The sequence below is a fragment of the Rhinoderma darwinii genome, chromosome 2 (assembly GCF_050947455.1).
Source record: "Rhinoderma darwinii isolate aRhiDar2 chromosome 2, aRhiDar2.hap1, whole genome shotgun sequence".
NCBI classification, from domain to species: Eukaryota; Metazoa; Chordata; class Amphibia; order Anura; family Rhinodermatidae; genus Rhinoderma; species Rhinoderma darwinii.
In genome coordinates, this window is record NC_134688.1 from 133,157,784 (window position 1) to 133,165,592 (window position 7,809).

The following is a 7,809-nucleotide window of genomic DNA, read 5'->3' on the forward strand; positions in this document are numbered from 1 at the left end:
ATGACCTAAGCACACTGTAATAACCAGCGGGTTGTGGATCCACTGTGCTACTCAACTGGTCTGACTTTGTGCCACCTCTAATGGCATTGTCTAAGTAGCCTTCCTGGTATTTACCCTTTAACCCCCAGATGTGGATCTGGACTTCGTTGCGGGGAGACTACCAGGTCACTACCTCTTGAGGTGCTTCCGATGTGAGAAGCAGCTGGCCCAGTAGACCAGGAGACAATGATGAAGTACACTGTGGGGTACAGGCACAGGCAGAAGATACCGTAACAGACTGGTACAGGTAGCAAGATAGGGACGGAAACCTACGCAGAAACAAACTAAGTTGCACCAAATTTGCTCAGGCATCAGGTGACTAGTGAGGCTGCTTTAAGTACACATTGGGCATCTGTGATTGGTTGGCACGCTGGCCATTTAAGAAACAGCAAGGGAACGCAGGCGCCCAATGAGACTCTGTGAAGAACAGGGAGTAGAGCAAGCAGAGGTGATGTTTGCACCCGCCGGGGGGAGACAGCATGCAGGTGGGCATGGAACGCGGACACTCTCGCCGGACCAAAACGCCAGCGGGAGAGGTAAGCAACCCGACGGAGTGGAATGCCAGCAGGAGTGGCAGCCGCTACCAAAATAACACACCACTTTTCAGTTTAGGATGTTGAATTTCTTATGATCCACACATCTCCAAGTTACTCATCTCTATAGTGTATGATGTTTTTATATTTACTACACATACATTAACATGTCAAAGTGGTGACAGGGAGATCTTATGGCCACAGCTATAGGTGAGATTTGATGACCAATGTAGCTTACAAGTAATATCCATAGACAGACAAAACATCTATAATTTAGGTGCTGGATTATCAGATATTCTCTGATTTAATATGTAAAACTCATTTATAAAGATTGAGAACCTAAAGCCCAAAACAAAATGTTCAAAATAAAATCTTTTACTGCACTCCTCAAAATTGAAATGACAACACCAAGAAGGAAAAAATGTGGAATTGTGTAAATCACAGAATCTATAGACATTATTTGTTCATAATATGCAAATAATAAAAAAATGTAAACAAAATATTCCAAACATCTTGATTTATTCAGCATCGAGTATGAGCAACACACACAGAAATGCACAGACTTGTCTGAGGAATGCTATGCCAAGCTGAACACACTTGGGCATGCTAGTCATCAAGATTGGCTGCTGGCAGCTCTCTTTTCAATTCCTGACCAATGACGTCCCACATGTGCTCGATGGGAGACAAGCCCAGAGACACAGCAGGCCATGTTAGCACATTTAGACCACACAGGCTGCTCACAGTAGCACGAGCAACATGCGACCTGACATTGTCCTCTTGAAAAAACGTCTTCTGGGACACTTCGGAGAAATGGCCGTACCACTGGTTACACGACCAAATTAATGTAACTCCGAGTTGTTAGTGTACCTGAAATTAAGACTAGAGGTGTTTGGCTACAGTACATTATACCACCCCACACCATAATCCTGGGAGTATAACCGGTGTGATGCCCCTTGTGGAGGCCTCTTCATGGTGTTGCTCACATGGTCTCCAGACCAATCACCGGCTATCATTGCATTAGAGACAAAAGCGGTACTTATTGCTGAAGAGGATAGACCTCCATTCCAGCCTCCATTGCCGTCTGGCCTTTGAGAGTGGTGGCGTGTTGTCAATGGAACACCTATAGGTGGACGTCTGGCTCGTAGCCCAATGTTGTGCAATCACTTTCTGATGGTTTGTGTTGACACAGGTTGTTGCCCTAGACTTGGGATGTGACTTCAAATTTCACTTGCAGTACAGAAAAGATCACTACGTGCCATTCTTCCAAATAGACGATCCGTCCGTGCAGAGGTTCGCCTTCGCGCACCTTTTGTTGTAATTTCCGTTCGTTGTTGTTCTCCCAACCTGGGGGACACGCAACGTTGAACATCTCGGCCTAGGTGTGTAGCAATCTGCTGGAAAGAAAACCAAGGTCTCTCTATTCAAGGATTCTGTCCCTCTCAGTTTGAGACAAGTGGCAATAGCTGGCAGGTCAAAAACAGGAGGCATCACACAATCATCCCACACCACTTAATCTGATTTTTGAGGTTTCATGTGGCTAAGAACTTTACTTTAAATCTGGCTTTTATGACGTTCCCACATGCCACAGATTGGAGCGAAGTGCTTGAAAATTTGATCACTTGCAGATCTTTTTTTTTTATTTAAATTATCTTTTTATTAAAGAATTTTCAAAAGTACATTACGAGGATAACATAACATAAATCCACTTTGTATAAAATACAAATCACAGGAAATAATAGAAATAAATCTAAAGAAAAGCTAGCATTGTAACCCTGTGGGGAAGAAGACATACAAGTCTTCTGACCAAGCGATAGGACAAAAAAGAAGGAATTAAAAATGTATCAGGAACATTCGACTAAGTCATATTATAAGGGTAATTATATCAGATAAGCGGTTTAGTACATATGCATATTTAGCATCAGAAAAGGGAACTTCAACTATATATAGAGTTCCAAGCGATCCACTATACCAACTATTAATGTGTGTAAGCACAGGGGGAAGGGGGATGGGTAGAACAGAGGGATCATACCAGAAATATCTAAGTCTGTAGTAAAGAACCTGTGTTCTCTCCAGGCCGACCAGGTGACCAATCATTTGCAGATCTTAGCGATACCTGCTACTTCCTCGATTTGCATAACCTTATGGCTTGCCTTTCTCGGTGTTGCAATTTCAATGTTAAAGAGGCTCTGTCACCAGATTTTTAAACCCCTATCTCCTATTGCAGCAGATCGGCGCTGCAATGTAGATAACAGTAACGTTTGTTTTTTTTCAAAAACGAGCATTTTTGGCCAAGTTATGACCATTTTTATATTTATGAAATTGAGCGTTTCTTAAGTACAACTGGGCGTGTTTAAAGTTATGTCCAAGTGGGCGTGTATTGTGTGTGTACATCTGGGCGTTTTTACTTGTTTTACTAGCTGGGCGTTGTTAATGGAAGTGTATGATGCTGACGAAATCAGCATCATCCACTTCTCTTCGTTACCACCCAGCTTCTGGCAGTGCACAGACACACAGCGTGTCCTCGCGAGATCACGCTGTGACGTCACTCACTTCCTCCCACAGGAACTTTATCGCGTCGGATGAGCGAGGACACGCTGTGTGTCTGAACTGCCAGAAGCTGGGTGGTAACGAAGAGAAGTGGATGATGCTGATTCGTCAGCATCATACACTTCTATTCACAACGCCCAGCTAGTAAAACAAGTAAAAACGCCCAGATGTACACACACAATACACACCCAGTTGGACATAACTTTAAACACGCCCAGTTGTACTTAAGAAAGGCTCATTTGCATAAATATAAAAATGGTCATAACTTGGCCAAAAATGCTCGTTTTTGAAAAAAAACAAAACATTACTGTTATCTATATTGCAGCGCCGATCTGCTGCAATAGGAGATAGGGGTTTGAAAATCTGGTGACAGAGCCTCTTTAAGGAGTAGATTCTTTAACTTTTGTTTCTTAATCAGAGGATTTCCTATTTGGCTATCTCTTCTTAGTCTTCGACTTCTGGTTTTGTAAAATTTAACATTGAATATTAAATATTTTATTGATAGAAATTTTGAGCAAATACAAAAACTGATTAGGATAAATGATGACTATATAAACAAAATATTCTACCTGAAGTGACAATCCCATTTGTAACACAACTACTGTACAAATAAAATATTTTTGCTGTTTTATAGAGAAGATGAAAGTTGAAAGTCCTCAGTAATTGATACTTTATAATGGATAACTTTAATGGCAAAATTGCTCCAATAAGTCATATCTCTGATACATCCAAAGACAAAATAAAAATGACCCGCTTTATTTCTTCTAATGAAATGTGCTCACAACCAGAGGTGTTCTTTATATATATATATATATATATATATATATAGACACAAGAGTCATGCAGCTGATATACCTCCTTATACAGCCAGGACCAAAGGATCTGTGATATTGTAATTAACTTCACAAGGAGAAAATACAAAGTTGTCAGCGGGTGCTAGTGCATGTGGTGACATGACAGATAAAAAATTATTAATTGACACTCCAAAGACATGATACGCTAGTATAGAACACCTATTATTATTATTAACCCCTTCACGCACAAGGACATGCTGGTATGTCCTGATGCGGGGGGTGAAGTATGGAGCAGGATCACACGCTGAGCCCGCTCCTTACGATGTGGGTGTCTGTTGTGTATTACAGCTAACACCCCGCACTAACGACCAGGAACAGCGATCGCGCTGTTGCTGGCCGTTTAACCACTTAGATGCCACGGTTAATAGCGATTGTTTTTGCATCGTTGCTTTCCAAGAGCCGTAACATTTTTTATTTTTCCATCAATGAAGTGATTTTTTGGGCTTGTTTTCTGCGGGACAAGACGTAGTTTTGATTGGTACTGTTTTGGTATGCATGGGACTTATTGATTCATTTTTATTATGACTTTTTTGGGGGGCAATGGAAAAAAATTGCAATTTCGCTATTGTTTTTTGCGTTTTATTTTTTACGGTGTTCACCTTGCAGTTTAAATGACATGTTAACTTTAATAATGGAGTCATTACGGTCGCGGCGATACCATATATGTGTAATTTTATTTCTTTTTTACACTTTTACTAAATAAAACCACTTTTTATGGAAAAAAAATGGCTTTATTTATTTTTTTACTGTAATTTTTATTAATAATCTTTATTTCACATTTATTATTTATTTCATTAGTCCCACTAGGGGACTTTACTGTGCGATCTTCAGATCGCTGCTATAATGCTTTGGTATACTTGGTATACCAGAGCATTATTGCCTGTCAGTGTAAATCTGACAGGCAATCTATTAGGACGTGTCGCGGTCGCTATTGACGGAGGCATTTAACGGGCATTGGAGCAGGAGCTCAACTGTCATCAGACAGCTGAGCCCCGGCTCCAGCATGCACGGGAGACCCGTGCAGGACTTAGACTAGGCTCACGTGAAAAGGCGTCAGCCTAGCCTAAGGCCCCTTAGTGACGAACGTGAAAAGGCGTATTGGTGGTCACTAAGGGGTTAAACCAGTTTGAGCCAAAATCCAGTTATAGTAGATAATAAATTATATTTCTTCCCCCTGTGCTCTTCCAATTCAATTGTTTCAAGGGCAATTTTACCTTGAAAGATTTAAATGGCTGTCCTAGAATTCACCACTGTAAATATTTTAACCCCTTGAGGATGTAGCTATTTGTGGCTTTGAGGACAAATCAATGTTTTGTTTTTCATCACTTCATTCTGAGAGCCATAACTTGAAAATTTTTCCATCAACAAAGCCACATGAGGACTTGTTTTTTTTGTGGAGCAAGTTGTGTTTTTTAATGATACTATTTTGACTTGTATATAATGCATTGAAAAACTTTTATTAACTTTTTTGGGGAGTAATGAAAAAAAAAAGCAATGTCGCCATTGCTTTTTAGGTTTTGTTTTTAGGATGTTCACCCTGCGGTATAATTGACTGTTAACTTTATTCTTTGGGTCAGTACCATTATGGCAATACCAAATTTATATAGTATACTTTTGCACAATAAAAACACTTGTATTAGAAAACAATTTGTTTTTGTCTCGTCTAATTCAGCAGGCATAACTATTTTTCTATCAATGGATCTTCTTGAGGGCTTGTTTTTTCAGGACAGGCTGTAGTTTTCACTGGGGTACATAGGACTTGTTTATTAATTTTTATTCCTTTTTTTGGGAGGAGAATGATAAAAAAAGCGCTATTGCGCTGCTGCTGTTGTTGTTTTTAGTTATTTTGTGGCTTTCACAATGCAGGATTTATAATGCATTTATTTTATAGTACGGAACATTATGGTTCCTGCAATAACAATCTTGTTTACTTTTGAAATATTTTCATTCTTTCCATAGGAAAACATTTCGCAGGGCGAAAAAAAAGGATTGCTTTTTGTGTCTCTAAATATTTTATTGAACTTTTTTTTTACATTATTACATCTAAAGTGGTTAAATGTCAGAGATTGGAGTTATTTCTGATCCCGGCCATTGCAGCAGAGTGTCAGTTCTAATATAATGTTGATACTTGCTGCGATTGTTGCGGGCACAGCTCCTGCCAGGTACTGTTCTGAGTACACATAAATGTATGGCACATGTCACAAGGGGGTTAATTATGTGTGTGGACATGATTATTACAGCATAATACACCATTTAGTCCAAAAACTTGATTAGTGTTCATAACTTGCCTTGCTCCTACCTGCCAGTAGCTTCTTGTTATGCTATGAATGAATAACAAAAGCCCTGGGGAAAGACATAAAAACCTAGAAAATGTGACTAAAATGTATTATTAACCCCTTACCACACCAGGACACACCGGTACGTCCTGCATTGAAGTGCTTTAAGGCACCAGGGCGTACCGTTGCGTCCTGGCTAAAAACTGTCACCCTGTCAAAGGACAAGGTGACAGAACTGTACCGTCAACTGTTTATGTCAGTTGATCGGCACAGTAAGATGGCAGGGGACCATTCACAGCGGTCTCCTGCTGGCGATCGCTGTGATTGGTAAGTCAAAGCCGATTGACCAATAACAGCTCCATGACATGTGTATGTGATGGCGCTGGCTCAGAAGCTGAGCCAGCGCTATCACCGCCGTTAATCAGCTGTCCGACACCCCTCTGCTAGGCTCCGATCCGGCCGATTAACTCCTTTGATGCATCGATCAACGCGATCGATGCATCGAAGTGTCTTGTAGCATGTCGGCAACCACGATGGTTGCCACGGGCGCGGGTGTCAGCTGTTGGTCACAGCTGACATCGTGATCTAGCTAGGCTCCGATCCGGCCGATTAACCACTTAGATGCACCTTATGGTTGCTAATGACAAACATTGGCACCCCCGGGTGTTCCGATGGTTGCTATGGCAACAGTAGCCTAACAATCAATTCCTAGTACGGAAGTCTATTAGGCCCCGCCGGGAGGCGAAGCCTAATAGGCTTGCTGTCAGTGAATAGCTGACATCTCTAATACACTGCACTATGTAGGTAGTGCAGAGTGTTAGAATAGCGATCAGGACTTCATGTCTTCAAGTTCCCTAGTGGGACACCAAAAAAGTTAAAACAAGTTAATAAAAATGTTGTAAAACAGTAAAAAAAAATAAGTTTCATGTTAAAAAACACTATGACAGCCTTTTTTCCTATAATAAGTCTTTTATTATAGGAAAAAACAAAAAACATAAAAAAAGTATACATATGTGGTATCCCCGCGTCCGTAACGACCCAAACTATAAAAATATCATGCTATTTTACCCGTATGTTGAACACCGTAAAAAAGTTAAATAAAAAACTATTCCAGAATCGCTGTTTGTTAGTCACAACCCCTCGCAAAACAGAATAAAAAAAGGGTTCTAAAAGTTGCATGTACCCCAAAATTATACCATTAAAAACTGCAGCATGTCCCGCAAAAGCCCTCCCACAGCTTTTTTGACGGAAAAATAAAAAAGTTATGTCTCTCAGAATATGGTGACACAAAAAATTAATTATTTGAAACAAAAGTGATTTTATCGTGTAGACGCTGCAAAGCATAAGATAAACTATATACATCTGGTATCGCCGTAATCGCGCCGACCCGCAGAATAAAGTAAAATTGTCATTCATAGCGCACGGCGAACGCCGTAAAACAAAATTGATAATAAAACACATCAGAATTGCAGGTTTTTGGTCACCTTGCTTGCCAAAAAAATGAAATACAAAGTGATCAAAAAATCGCATGTACCCCAAAATGGTACTAATGAAATCTAC